Here is a 15,713-nt window from a genome sequence, read left to right on the forward strand (position 1 = left end):
AAACTGAGAAAGAAATCTATCTTCTAAAGCTTGAGTGAGCAGTCATTTGCCTTCAAAGATTACTGAAGTCATAATGTTTAGGTGCCAGTTATGGAGGAAGCGACTTAATTATAAACAGAGGGGGCAAATAGAATACTTCTTAGTATAAATGTCACTGGGATTTGTTGTGGTAAGTGTATAGAATATCACATGCTTTTTATATATATATGAAAACTTTTAGAGAGATTACATCTGAAGAAATCACACAGCTCATACAAGGACAGTAACAACAGCTTAGCTAAAGGCAAAGCCATTAGTTTTTGTCAGAAACTAAATAGCATCTCTTTTCATACTTAAATTTTCTGTGGGAAAACTAATGAGGTCTTTATGTGACATACGAAAAGTACTGTTTCTGATTTCAGCTTCTGACATTGGTCTAGACTGAGTGGGCAAAGGATAGCTGCATTTTCATGACACTTGGTGAGTATACATAGACACTACATGATAAAAATGTCCAAAAATAGTTGTTCTAAATGAATTAGATTCAGGTACTTGGAAGGTGAGTTGGGTGGGGTTTTTTTGCAGAAATTAAGATTACTGTGTTCTAATAAGCACAAATTTTGAAGAGTAGCTTAAAGAGGACGATGATGCTAGTAGGGTTTTTGTTTGCATCAGTAGCAGAGTTAGAAGATATTTTCAGTATAAACTGGTCCTCAAATTGCCCTCTTCATCCAGCAGTTAAGTAATTATATAACTCTAATTTACTATATATGATAGTATTTGCTGAATAGTGGATGAATTTTACATAAAATGTACTTCAGCCTGCATATTGAGTTTCAAAAACTCTTCTGTTTTTCAAAATCACTGCTCACCAAAATCACTGTTAGAACTAAAGACAGCATTTTCAAATATGTCAGTCTGAGTTAAGCCTCCAAAGATCAGAGAGGTGTGCAGGCTGATTAAATGTAGACTTCAATAAGGGATAAATATTTGATTTTTAAGTTAAATTTTCAGTTTCCAATTTCTTTAGTAAAATGACCTCTTTGGAGCAGGCAGGGTATGGTAATACATGTGGATTTAAAACAAAATTAATTTAGATTTAATTTTTTTGAGCATTTTTTTGGCTGTTTAGGAAATCTGAACATAAGCTATAGTTAAGCAGATCATTTAAGCTCTTTGCTGAAGGAAATGGAGTTTCCATTGTTGCTCAGTCCGACTTCCTCTGATACTGCTGCTGAAGAATTTGGGTAACATTGAGATGCTAATGGGAGGTTTGTAGAGATACAGAATAAGTTTTAGTATCCCCAACTGGATTGATCCCCCCTTGTTTTGTCAAGTGACTATACTACCAAATGGATTAATTCTGCAGTTAGCACTGTTTCTCTCAGTTGAAAAAAGTAATTATTGCTTGACCCAACTACCATTTTTAGAGTGGTCACTCCAACACAAGGAAAATAAATATATAAATAAATAAAGAAACCCTACTTCCTTTGCCTATCTTTGCGAATACTTGCCAGGCAATCACAAGAGGGTTTTTTCACCATTACAAATTGTATCCGTAGCAAATACTGACAAAGGTATCTAGTAATATCCCAACAAGCACAGAGTTAATTTTAGCTTTTTTTTTCCAGTTCTGCTCACTTTCTACATTACAGTGAGGTACTCAATAAGACTTTTGACTTTCTCATTAACAGGTGAGATAGCTACCACATTCTCATTGATTTTTTTGTGCTTTTGGGGTTTGATTGACAGCCTTACCTATTATTTCCTTTTGGTTTGAGACCTTGAAGCCTCAATTTGTTAACATAATTTAAACAGGATACTAAACCTCAATATATGTGGTTAAATCAAAGTTTGGTCTTGATTTCAAGTACAGTATATACATTCATTTAGCAAATTGCAGGTAGATTTGCTTTTTGTTCCTGTTGGAAGAGTAAAATTTATTTCACTACAAAATCACTTAATTGTTGTATTATACACATTACCTGTAAACTTGTAAAACTGATTTATTGCTAGAAATAATAAATTATACATTGTCCAGATTGCTTTAGTTTTCTAATTAAATAAGGTATGAGAAACATGATCTTACTGATATAATTTGAGCCATTCAACTGTGCAATAATAAAGATTAAGATAAATATGTTTAAAATTTATGTTTTGCTAGCCATAATTTGGCAGCTTTCTCTTGAAGTAATTTAAGTTACAGATGTTTATACAGTGCTCTAAAGGAATGTACTTACTGAATGCCAGTTATAGAGATATCTGAACTAAAGTAATCATGGTCATTAGTATCTTGACTTTGATTTTGTTGTTGCTGACCTTGCTGTGTTAGAAGATAAACGTACTGTATAACTGCATATATGCATGCCTGTGTGTATACAAACATGAAATGTCTTCCTTTTCCAGCAGTCTGCAGTAGTGGGGACCATCTACATTTATGTATGTATCTCTGTGTGTGTGTACATGTAAAAGCAAATTTTCACGGACCAAAAATATAAATTCTAACTTCATATTAAGAAATATTCCTACTGTTTCTTAAGCATCCTTAACCTCAAAACAACTTTATAATGGTTCTCTAATACTAGATACTCTGTTGACATAAGATTTTTAAAAAGTTTATTTTTGCCAGAATACCCTAGCTCAATGTATTTTCCAGCAGGTTTTTCTTGATATATCACACTACACAACCCCAACGAAAGAGAAAACCTGATGACTGCAACAGGAACACAGAAAAATAAAAGACAAGGAAAACTGATAATTGGGGAAGGGTGGTGGAAAATCAGTCACCAGAAAACCAACTGCTGGAATCAGAAAACTGCGGAAAGAGATCTGAAGGAAGAATGAGGGAAAGAATAGGCACTGTGGATAATTTAACTTAAAAGAAAAATAATCTAGTTCACAAGTGTGTAAACACTTACTTAGTGATAATTCCATAAACTGCTTACATTTTTGTGGGGAAAAAAGTTAGTTTGTAAGCTTTGGGTTTAGATGAGATATCCAGGAGGCAGCCAAAGGGGCTGGGCACATGGAAAATGTCTTGCATCATGTGAGATACTCATACCTCATGCCCCCCTGAGGTGGCTAGTGTCCCTACAAGAGGTGTAGAGGGAGGCTTCTTCCAGGAAGGGATGCAGAATGAGGATTGCCCTCTGGAAGTGCTCACCTCTTCACGACTAGAAATTGTCACTCATCTTTCAGATGTAGGGTGTCTAAATGCTGATGATGTGAGTAACTCCAAGCTATATCATACTGAAAGTGCTCAAGATCCATTACCATCTAGTGGATTTGGACTATCATGTTCTTTGTTTCTTATATGGGTTTCTTAGTAATTGAAACAAGATTATAAGTGAAACAATTTGGAAAATTTATATACCTTTTAGGTATTTTAGGTATAACATCATGCCTTTTTTGTAAATATTTCACTGGTGATCAGCAATTACCTTCCAAGTTGTCATTTCAAGTGGTTTAAAACTATGGTAGCTCACCCATGTCTCCTTTTTAAAAAGTGATTTATGGAGATTTGAGAAATGATAAACTCATGGGCATCTACGAAGTGTGTACATCTTCAAGATCTCAGGCTGTGCTTGATAATGGCAAAGTGTTCCTGTTGGAGTCAAGTAAGCAATAGAGCCCTGCAGGGTGAGGGCTGTGGGAGATGTGACTGCAAGGCTGGGCACACTGGTCAGGGTGAGAGAAGGTTGTGAGAATGAACAGGTGGTAGGTTTTTGGGGTAAACCTCCCTTGGCTGGGGAGGTCCATGGCTGGTAGAACCACAGAAAAGTACTGGAGCTAAAATAAATGCAGAATGTAATATGTGTAGTCCCCTGTTGTAGTTAATCTGTCCTAGCCCTTTGCTGATTTACTGAATGCTGAAGTTTGAGTAATCTTTGGGACTAAGGGAAGAAAGGTAGTGGGAAAGAAACAGCAAGCTTGTATACAACCCCCAAGGCAATGTAACAGGTCTCATCTGGTCAGTAAGAGCCCAACCAATATAAAAAGGCAGGAAGGAGGATCCAGGAAACTATAGACCTGTCAGTCTGACCTCGGTGCCAGGGAAGGTCATGGAGCAGGTCATATCGAGTACCATTAAAAGTCATATAATGGACAACCAGGGGATCAGGCCTAGTCAGCATGGGTTTATGAAAGGCAGGTCCTGCCTGACAAACCTGATCTCCTTCTACGACAGGGCGACCCACTTATTGGATGAGGGAAAGGCTGTGGGTGTTGTCTACCTTGACTTTAGTAAAGCCTTTGACACCATTTCCCACAGCATTCTCTTGGCAAAACTGACTACTCGCGGCTTGGATGGGCACACGCTTTGCTGGGTAAAAAACTGGCTGGATGGCTGGGTCCAAAGAGTTGTGGTGAACGGAGTTAAATCTGGTTGGCGGCTGGTCATGAGTGGTGTCCTCCAGGGCTCGGTTTTGGGGCCACTCCTGTTTAACATCTTTATTGACGATCTAGATGAGGGGATCGAGTGCACCCTCAGTAAGTTTGCAGACAACACCAAGTTGGGTGGGAGTGTTGATCTTCTCGAGGGTAGGGAGGCTCTGCAGAGAGATCTGGACAGGCTGGAGCGATGGGCTAAGGCCAACTGGAGGAGTTTCAATAAGGCCAAATGCCGGGTGCTGCACTTGGGCCACAACAACCCCCAGCAGCGCTACAGGCTTGGGGAGGAGTGACTGGAGAGCTGCCAGTCAGAGAGGGACCTGGGGGTGTTGATTGACTGCCGGCTGAACATGAGCCAGCAGTGTGCCCAGGTGGCCAAGAAGGCCAATGGCATCCTGGCCTGTATCAGTAATAGCGTGGCCAGCAGGGACAGGGAAGCGATCTTGCCCCTGTAAGGGGTAAGGCACTAGTGAGGCCGCACCTTGATGACTGTGTTCAGTTTTGGGCCCCTCACTGCAAAAAGGACATGGAATTACTCGAGTGTGTCCAGAGAAGGGCAACAAAGCTGGTGAAGGGTCTGGAGCACATGTTGTACGAGGAGCGGCTGAGGGAACTGGGGTTGTTTAGTGTGGAGAAGAGGAGGCTGAGGGGATACTTCATTGCCCTCTACAGCTACCTGAAAGGAGGTTGCAGAGAGCTGGGGATGAGTCTCTTTAACCAAGTAACAAGTGATAGGACAAGAGGGAATGGCCTCAAATTGCGCCAGGGAAGGTTTAGACTGGATATTAGGAAGCACTTCTTTACAAAATAGGTTGTTAGGTGTTGGAATGGGCTGCCCAGGGAGGTGGTGGAGTCCCCATCCCTGTAGGTGTTTAAGAGTAAAGTTGACTTAGCACTTAGGGATATGGTGTATTTGGGAACTGTCAGTGTTAGGTCAATGGTTGGACTGGATGATCTTCAAGGTCTTTTCCAACCTAGACGATTCTGTGATTCTGTGAAAATAGCAACCAAAAATAAATATTGATTTGTTAGTAATATATTAATCTTGCTTTTAGAAGCTATGTTACACCAATATGTGCAGATTAATCCTTGCTCTGCTATATGAAAATACAGATCATGCATATATATGTTCAAAAGATACTTTGAAAGTCTGGTTAAATGGTTATGTTTCTAAGACTGCAATGTATATATTCAAGCTCCTGAGACGTGATCAGTGTAAAACCTCTATGTTTACCTTCCCATCTCCAACTACCCTGTTACACTGTGGACAACTCCCAATTCCCTGCCATGGAAAAAGTAGTCTTTTGGATCTTCAACCTCATACACCCCACTTTACTGTAATACAGAAGCTTCCTATATTTACCCATGGAATATTATTCTGATTTATACACTGGACTTTGTGTTTAAAACTTTAAATTAAATTTCCCTTATGTCTTACTGAGAGATCTTTATTTCTTTGCCCAGGCTTCTTGAACTGTGTTTCTATGTCGCAGCCAGAGATCAATACAGTGTAAAGTTCAGTCTTTGGAGGTGCTCCTGATAATTTTGTCCCTGTGAAGGGACTTGGCTTGTATTTCCATCACTAGGAATTTCTCTTATTGGCAGTATTGATGTACGCCCTGGCCCAGAGCTGTACACTTCAGAGTTAGCTACCATTTACCCTTTGACCCAATACAATGGCAAAAAACATAAATTTTGAGAATTTTTAGTCTTTAGAAGAGATGGTAATTTTAAGTATTAAAATTTAAAAGCTGTAAGAAAGATTTTAATTTTAATAACTTTCCTCTTTATTTTTCCTTTCCCTGGTGACAATTTTTGTAGGGAAAATATTCTCAGTGACTTTTAGTTAGTATTAAGCCTCGAAGTTTCCCTTTGGAGCCGGGCGTGGCAGGTGCATCCGCCCAATGAAAGCAGAGCGTCTTGGCTAGTGAAGTGTAGCAGCTCCTGGCTGTCTTTGTTTTCAGGGTTTCGCGGTAATTGGGGCCTTTGTCCAATGGGACCCGCTACTGACTGCAGGTCAGATTCGGCCTGGGTATAAATGGAGTCCCCTGGGGGAGCCATTTTGAGCTTGTCCCCTGGAGCAGCACGCTGCGGTGGAGGACTCTCCCCTTGGGTCAGGACGCTGCCCAAGAAAACTCGAGGTGCCTTGGGTCAGGATGCTGCCCTGAGCAGGTCCTCGAGGTTGAGAGCCCTCACTTGTCAGGTGAGTGATAAAGCATTTTGGGTTGCCATTAAACCCTAGGGAGTGGGGCTTTGTTATGCGTTTTGGGTTGCCGTTAAAACCTAGAAAGTTGTTCTGTTCTCCTCTCACAGACATTCGAACCTGTAATTTACGGAGAGCTAGTTAACTGTGTTAATAATTATTTTTTTTTATTTTTGGTGGTTGGTTGCTCATTTGGGAGCCTCTGTAACACCGGGAAGATGGTGAAGTGCTTTGGAGATTTTATTTGTGTTTGATGCTGTATTCTGAGAGGGGACAACAGCAAATGTGAACTGCAGTTTCCCTTTCTGTTACTGAATCTTTGCCTATTGCTAGAAAAAGGATTGTGTATAAGGCATTTGGAAATACAGGAAACTAGTATCAATGATTTGTTTAAAGCATTACTTTGGCTGCCTTGTGAGCTCAGGCAAATGATTTTGTTTGGATCTTATCTGGTTAAGGCAGGCTATCAATGAACAAAAGGAAAGATCTGGAGGGATTCCAAATGGATGGTAGCACAAAGTGACAATAAATGCTAGCTTTTCCCATACACATCCAAGTTAAGTTAAAGACTCTAGAAACCAATGATGGACAGAACAATGAATCTTCTCGTAATTATATTCACCAAATTTCTCTTGTACTGAATTTTCTTTCTCAGTTTCAAAGTGCAACCCCGTAATCTCCAACAACTCCTATTATGGTATTGCTTCATCTGTTTGTTTGATTTAATTTAGTCTCTCTAACTTTTTATATATTTTGTATAACAGCCAGTGATGTTTTCTTGTCACAATAAAATTTTAAGTCTCTGCAAGGGTCTTAGATTTCCTAATGGATTTTCTTTATGACTTCTATATTTTTATATGTTAATTACTACACTCATCATAATTTCTTTTATCACACCTGAAAATCCTCTAATCTTCACAGTGTTTCTGACCCATTGTACTATAGCCTACTTTATGAGCTGCCCAAGCTGAATGCTGCAACATTTCTCTGCATGTCAGCAGAGGTTCCTATGTCCTTGCAGGAACAAAGGACAATTCTGCTTCTGAACCTGACTGATAGGGTCATATCAATTAGTTGACTTATTTATACCTGTTTCTGGTTAGATAAGGATTTCTAAGATGAGGTGATGAAGGCTCTTGAACTATGCATGTGAAGTAATTGATTGCCTTGCTTTCCATAAGGTTCACATCTCAGGTAGGGAACTAACTTTTTTCAGCAGCTCAGACTGAATCAGATGGAGGCTTCCTAGATCAAATCTGAGAGAACACAGATTTTTTGTTTGTTTGTTTCTTCTTTTTCCCTCATTAACTAAGATAGATTTCCAAATTAAAATAACTAGCCAGCAGCTAAATGTGGCTCTTGGAATCAATTTACTTTATAGCAATAGCAGAAGCATCCTCCCCAGAGTCTTTTTTTAGTTCATAAAATATATTAAATGGAATTACAAAGAACCAGAACTAGAGTTGATGTAAACTTGCGTTGCTTTAATGAAGCAGGAAAACGGATACTCAGAGGTAAGGTAACGTGATTGTTGATGAGTTTAGTTGGTATTTTGCATTTGATAGCCTCTGTGAAAATCATTAATGTACATTTTGGACTAGATTCTAATGTGAGGAATCAGGATGACTGAGTCATCATAGATGCCCATCTAAGGCTATAACTACCTTAACATTTTAAGTACCTTTGGAAAGTTTCCTAGATAAGACATGTTTAAAATCTGTTGCTCTAAAGATTTTCTGTATGCCACGAAAAGATGCATATGTATTTTCAGCTTGACAATTTGATTTTTAGTGAGAGGATAAAAAGGCAACAAGATAATAAAGAGTTTCTTCTTCAGTGGTCTGTATTAGAACTAGGCTGAGAGGGACAGCTTTCTTCAAAAGAATATTGATTTTCTAAAACTTAAAAGGTAGTTAAGTCTTTATTACTACTTATAGCTCACAAGCAGTCTCAATCCTTAATACAAATTCATATGTATTTTGCTGACTAGCTTACCAACAGTTTGCCTCTTGAATTTTTAAGATGAATGCAGATGAGTTCCTTTATTAATATTAATATCTGAAGAAAAAACTGAAGAAATAATATCTCTGAATTTTCTAAACAAACAAACAGTGCACTTCTGATGGCCTTTCTTATGTGAAGGTAACTGGGCACAAGACACTTCTACAATTTATGTGAGATTTGTCAATTCCTAGTCCTGTCAGTGGTACGTTTAGAATTGTAGACCCGTGGAGAAGCTTAGTTTGGAAGAGCCCTCTGGAGGTCACCCACTGCAGTGCCCTGCAGAAAGCAGAGCTGTCCTCCAAGTTAGGGTGGGTAGTGTAGGCGGGACCTCTCCTGATTGGGCTGGAAAGTCCCCAAGACAGGGGACCCAGGGCCTGTCCCCATGCCTTGATCCCCGCAAGGAGGCAGTGATGACTCCTCTGCAGATATGTTTGAAAGAAAAGTTTTCTTTTTGAGAGAAAATCCAAAGAAATATGACTTTAGATGTTTGAAATGTGTATATTTTATTAAGCATGCCTATACCAGGGCTTTAAGTTAACAAGACGTCAAAAAAGACCTGTTGTTTGTTATTAAAAAATAGTAGTACTGATGTTTATCACCAGCAAACACTGACTGAAATAGGTACAGCATGTAATATTTCAAGATTGATTTATTACTACCATTACCTAAAGACTTTGCTGCTACATTAAAAACTTGCAGATTACCATCATTCACCTGGGATTTGTTGGCTATAGTTTTAAACTTGTTGAAATTCTGATTTGTAATGCAGACTCTTATACATATTTAGTCCAACACAAGAACTGTTTTTTGAGTTCTGTGTGATAACCATGTATGTTGGGGGGGGGAAAAAAAAAAAAAAAAAAAAGTAAAGTTTTCTATCAGGCACATTTTTTAACTAAATTTTTTCAGATATGTCTTATCTGGTATTTTACTTCTGTTTGTCCACTCAGTTTTTCCTAAAAAATGCCTGGATATGTTGTCCTTTATAAACTATTAGAGTAGGAAAGAAAAAAAATCTCTCAATGAATGGCTTTGATAAAAGGTTTTTTGGTTCAAACACACAAAAAAGGTTTCAACACTTCTAAATATATGAGGTAACAGAAGGAAACAAGGATCATGCTGGCTCATTTATTAAACGTTTTGTATTGCAAAAGAAATATAATTTTATTTTTTTCATGAACAATTTTGATGTTTATATTCTGTTTACATATAAAACTAGCCTTTTTTAAATTATATGGTGTTATTAATAAGTATAAGATGAGAAGAAAAAACAGATTGTAAGAGAGCTCAGGAGGGAATTCACTTTACAATGGTGTTTGTTTAACATATTAGCTAATAACTTTCCTCATTTTAAAGCACTGCTCTATTCAGTTGATGAACTACAAAGCAAAAGAATGTACACAGCATGTTTTTAGTCATCAGAAGTTGCCTCTGCATAGTAATCAAAATATAGCAGATATTTCTGAAGCCTCAATGTCCATGAATTGTGCCTCTCTTTGTCTTCCACTTTGTATGTTTCTGGATAAAAGGATTGATTAAGAAGCCAGGATTCGGTGTTTAATCTGCTAACTCAGCCTCCAATTTATGTCTATAAAAAGTGTACAACACTTCATTTCCTTGGTGCGTCTTACTTGGATTTACTTCAAGATCTTGAAGGCAGAACTTAATATAGTAATGATCTACTCTTTTATTTGATGCTTTTTTAATGATCTCTGAATTTCAGTATATTAATCGTTAAGAATATTAAAGTCAGTCTCTACAGTGTCTACAAGAACCTGGCAGTATAAAAGTGAAAACTTCCTTTTTTCAAAGATTAAGATATCTGCTTCAGAAGTTCATGAAAGTGAAAACCTTTGACAAAGTTTCCACAGAAAATAAAAAGGTGGCTAAAATGAGTGCCAAAAATCAGCTGTTTAGAGTAAAGCTTAATGTGATTTAATCTGAAGTAAAGCCAAGTGAGTGAACTGGGTGAATTTCGAAAAGGTTTCATCTTGTTACTATCATAAGCATATTTACAGATCTCATTTTATGGAGAACAGTATAACTTTTGCTTCATTGTCCTGCCCTCCTGAAGGGCAGTAGGGAAAGAATCTGTACCTTTTGTGAAAATCTGTTTCCATTTGCCTTGAAGAAATGTGTCCAGTAGACAGAATCTATCAATACCTAACTTCATATAAAAGATCCTAGTTTCAGGTTTTTTTATCTATTCGTTGTTCAATAAATTTTTCAAACAGAAACAGTTGTGAGTTTTTATGTTTATTGGTCTCTTCTTGTTGAAAAATAAACATGAAATCCAAGTTATTATAAGGCTAAATGAGTTTTGTAGACTGAAGAAAGGTCTTCCTAAGATGCATACTTATGAATCTAAATGGAATAATTTTACTTGTAAAATTACAGAACCGTCTACACCTCCCAGAGAATGAAGCAAATAGAAACTCCGGGGAGAATTCAATGATTATGGGAATCCAACCTTTTTTTTTTTTTTTTTTTTTTTTTAGTGTCTGAATGCAGATTTAGGAAGCCTTATGTAAAAAAATTAATTTATAGTTTTATGGAAAAACTGTATCATGGAAGTCTCTTTTAGCATTGGATATAATAGGAAAGCAGTGAAAGAAGACTGATCTCAGTCTCAGACTGACATCCGCATTCAGCCTTCTCCTGTTCTACTCATTTGTTATTTTCACAAAGAACAATGTTAAAGGATAACTGACACGAAGAAGGAAGGAAACATATGTCTCAGTATAAGTAAGCAATTCTCACTGAAATTGTACAGAATTTGGTTACACAAATTAGGGTTGACTTAATGTGACAAATGCTTCCACTGACAATAAGCCAAATTGACAGTGACCTTGATATTTTCATAAGGTAACATCTAATATAAGAATACAGTGTTCTTGAAGGTGATAGGCATAGTAGCACAAACAGGATCTTGTCAATGTCACTTGTGCATGATTTTTCCAGTGCTCCTTTCTCAAGCACTTAAAAAAATCTCTGTCCACCTATATTTGATCCCTCTCCAGACTCACCAGCTGCTAATGTAAATTCACAGAGCAGTGCATCAGTTACTTTTTTATAAAACAGTTCGATTGAGAGAGTAGTTGCTATGTTTTTTAGTCATTTGCACACAGATGTAGATTGCCCATAGAAGAATATCACTTTTAGGCCTGGGATAAGAATTTTAAGTATAGGTTGTGTCTAATTTTAGTCCTGTGACTTTGGCGATTGATTCTCCCTTGAGTTCCTATGGAGTCAATAGGAAAAGGTAAATTTCTCTAGAAATGAAATACAGATCCTCTAAGTTAAGTTCCACACTCCCCATTATCTTCTATAGGAGTTTGTTCTTCTATTATGCCTAGTGATGTTACTGGCTTTTCTTTTCTCAGAGGCAAACTGCTTGAGCGTAGGTCCAGGGTACCATTTAGTATCTGGAAGTTTTATGTGGCTGTTGTCAATTTTGTAGAAAATTAGTGTATATCTTTGATTCCAAATAAGAATTTGACCCCAAAATAGAATTCTAATGGTCAAAAGTAAGAATCCTTTTGCATATAGGTATATTTTGAATTCATATATGCATATAGTTTTTGGGGTTTCAGATCTAAATCGCTTTTAGCATCTACTCTTTTAATCTTGAGGTACCTTTACCGATGCAGAGTGCATAGCTTTCAGTGCTATTAAAGCTGTTTTCTTGCACTACAGCTAGCTTAGTCATGCATTTCTATGGTGAAAAACTGTCTTTGCAGACTATGCAGAAAAACCTTTAAATGTAAAATGTATTTACTGGCAGGTATAAACCAACCAAGAGGAGCTGGAAAATAAAGTAAAAAAGACCATTGTATTGGAAGTGTATATATTCTCAGATTTCTGAAGAAATGGAAAAACAAGAACATTGTGCAAAACAGAGAAGACAGTGCAAAGCTTGAATGACCCATTTTCAGTGGATTATTTAATTCATTGTACCAGAGAAAGATAATTATAACTTTACATATAGGAAACTTTTCTGACAGAGGAGAGGCTGAGTTAGTATCAATGAAAAAAAAAAAAAATTGAGTTTTCTGTCTCTGTGTGCCTAAACAACCCTTTTGAAGAGTCGTTCTCTCTAGCTCACAGAATATTTAAGTAGTCTGTCTATTGTGGAGAAACCACAAGAAATCTAAACACACAAGGGTTTAATATGCAATAGCATGATGCTGATTTATTCATATGATTTCATCTGGAGATACAAATTCATCCCTGAAAACACTTCCTCCATTTCTCCTGCTAGTTTAGTTGTCTTTACATTTACCTTGTGAAAACTCCTCTTTTTTTAGACCTTTCCTTGCAGTACAATATCCTGATGTATTCTACAAACACCATTACTAACATTCACCCATAGGAAACAGGAAAATATTGTTGTAGTTTTCATTTATTTTGTTATATTATGCATGATACATCACAATATGTGTCAGAATTAGTAAAAATGACATTTCAGAAGTATTTTATCATTGTAATTTTAGCTGAAACTACTTGGTCAGCTTTGACACAAATTTGCAAGTACTTTCCCATGACCTATAAGTTCAGGTCCATGAGCTACTTTCTGCATTTGTCAGTCAAGAATAACACTTGACAATTGGAGTTAACTTTGGCAACAAAAAGCTCAACCTGCAAGAAGGCTCAAATCTGCTTGAGGCTGTTCCTGTTTCTCCATCTCTGTCTTCTGCGTTAAGCTCCAAGAAACTCAGCCCACAATAGCATCAGGTGAGGCCCATTTGAGCCCTTGGTCCTGCAGTTTTTGCTTAGTGCTGATGAGGACTCTTGTTCTGGCAAGTGGTGTTCAGAATTACATTGGGTAGGATCCACCATACAGACAGTCACTAGAAAGGAAAAGTTGCCCATGATGTCTGCCCTCCACTTCCTCATTCTTCTGAATTAAGATACATAGTTTCTTGCAGCTTCAAGGCAGGAGCAGAGATGTGGAGAGATGAGTGCTCGCTATGTCCTATTTAATATCAGGTATTCGGTGCATGGGAGGAGGGATACCTGGGATCTAGCCCTACAGCTGTGACTCATAGTTTGTAACAGTAAGGATAGTCTGGCTGCTAGACAGTACTCCCATCTGACAGTGTGCATGTATATAACCACTTGAGAGAAGAGCAGTTACATGCAAAAAGGTTTGGATGCAGGACAATAAAGTTGTTGGTCTCCTAGTGAATACAGAAAAGGATGAAATAGTTCAGCTGCAGTAAAATTTAAGAGTTCACCTTTGCAAATGTATCTTAATGGGCAGGGACTTGAAGCTTAAGACACACACAGTTATCAACCTTATGGGGGTACAGTGTATTGTATAGTCATAATGAGCCACCTCTGTTACTCAGCAGAAGGGAATGGGTGCTTTCTTACCAGGTAATCAGAGGATTTAGGCACTTGCTGAACAACTAGTTTGTATCCTCTGTATGTTCATCATTTACAGTCAGAAGTGCATGGTATGGACCAGTATTACCAGTGTTATTAACGAGACCTCATATTAACCAGGAATTTTAAGATATCACAGAGTAAATATTTATAGCTGTAATAATGCACGTTCTTCAAAACGAACTAACGTTTGTTAGGTTTTTTTTAAAGTGCAGGCTTTATCATTAGTAATAAAGCTGATTTCATTACCTCCACTGATAAATGTCATTTATTATAACATGTTGCCTTTTTCAGCTGTCAACATTAGGCCATTTATTAGAAGGAATAAACAGTATTAGGATAAATATTTTGTCAGAAGTATTGCACAGATAATATATAACTTCATGCCTATTAGCTTATTAATGGCAGAGAAGCAGTGCCACTGTACTTAGTGATATTGCAACAAAGAAGCAGACTTGCACATGATACAGTAGAGCAGTGTCCATCCTGCTGTCTTTCTGTAATCCTTATTAGCTCTACCATGCTGACTTCATTGAGATGTAATAAAGGGATCCTGTAGACAAAGCTTTCACTCTCTACATTTCTCACAGTTTTTCCCAGGCCACTCTCACTCCTGTTCCAGCTTGAGGCAAGGATTCTGGACATAAACCTCTATGTGGCTGTTGAGGCTGAATTATTAAGAGAAGTCATAGTTGTGGCATCAACTAAAAGGGTGCTATTGATGATCAAATGATGATCAAATGATAATTAATCAATGACTGATGACAATCAAATGGTGATTAAACAATAATTGAATGTTAGTTTGTCATAGTTTAATCCCATCTGGCAACTAAGCACCACACAGCTGCTTGTTCACTCCTCCCCCCTCCCAGAGAGATAGGAAGAGAATCAGAGAGGGAGAGGAAGGTAAAACTCATGGACTGAGATAAGAACAGTTTAGTAATTGAAATAAAATATTATTATAGCAATTAATAATAATAATTGCAATGAAAAGGAAGATAATAAAAAGAGAAAGAAATTAAACCCAAGAAAGACAAGTGATGCACAATGCAATTGATCACCACCTGCTGACCAATGCCCAGCCAGTCCCCAAGAAGCAGTCAGTCCCTCCTGGACTTCTCCCCCCAGTTTATATACTGAGCATCACATTCTATGGTATGGAATATCCTTTTGTCTAGTTCTAGCTGTCCTGGCCATGTTCCCTTCCAGCTTCTTGTGCACCTCTCCACCAGAAGAGCATGGGAAACTGAAAAGTGTTTGATTTAGGATAAGTACTACTTAACAACAACTAAAACATTAGTGTGTTATCAACATTGTTCTCATATTAAATCCAAAAGAGAGCGCTGTACCAGCTACTGGGTAGAAAATTAACTCTAACCCAGCCAAACCCAGGACATAGTTAACAGTGATTTAACAATGATCTGACAATGATTTAAATGATAATTTAGATGGTGTTAGATGATGATTTAGACAGCCATTGAACTACTACTTACTACACTTCTAATAATTAAGCTATAGCTGGATAATTTAAAATGCCGCTAACATACAGTATACTTTTAGGCCTTAATGTAAAATGTCACTTTCCTCATTATAGATATCAGATGCCAGGTAAAGGGTCTCTTAACCTTGAGGAGTAGTGTTGAGAAGCATCTCTGCTCAAGGGGGAGATCACTACCATGCAGCCTGCTGCTGTACAGGAGAGCTCGATAGGATCAGAGGGCTGTAAATTTTATAGCATAAAGTGATTGAC

The sequence above is a fragment of the Strix aluco genome, chromosome 1 (assembly GCF_031877795.1).
Source record: "Strix aluco isolate bStrAlu1 chromosome 1, bStrAlu1.hap1, whole genome shotgun sequence".
NCBI lineage: Eukaryota > Metazoa > Chordata > Aves > Strigiformes > Strigidae > Strix > Strix aluco.